The sequence below is a fragment of the Solanum tuberosum genome, unplaced genomic scaffold (assembly GCF_000226075.1).
Source record: "Solanum tuberosum cultivar DM 1-3 516 R44 unplaced genomic scaffold, SolTub_3.0 scf00871, whole genome shotgun sequence".
Taxonomy (NCBI): domain Eukaryota; kingdom Viridiplantae; phylum Streptophyta; class Magnoliopsida; order Solanales; family Solanaceae; genus Solanum; species Solanum tuberosum.
In genome coordinates, this window is record NW_006239823.1 from 37,060 (window position 1) to 37,346 (window position 287).

Here is a 287-nt window from a genome sequence, read left to right on the forward strand (position 1 = left end):
TTGAACTCTGGGCTCTGATACCAAGTTTGTCACCCCCCGAGCCTACACCCTGGACGTGACTAGCACTCGGAGACCATTGCTGGCCCCAAGTCAACCCTTGGCCTGACTTACTTAACTCAGCGGAAGACTTAACTCAACAAAATAAACTCATGTAATAGTTTAAATGATAACATCTTAGCCAAATTGGCAACTTCTGTCTCAACATAAAGTATCTGCAAATACATAGATGAAAGACTCATAACTAACTATCTGACTGTCTATGAAGCCTCTATAATACTGAGATGGAT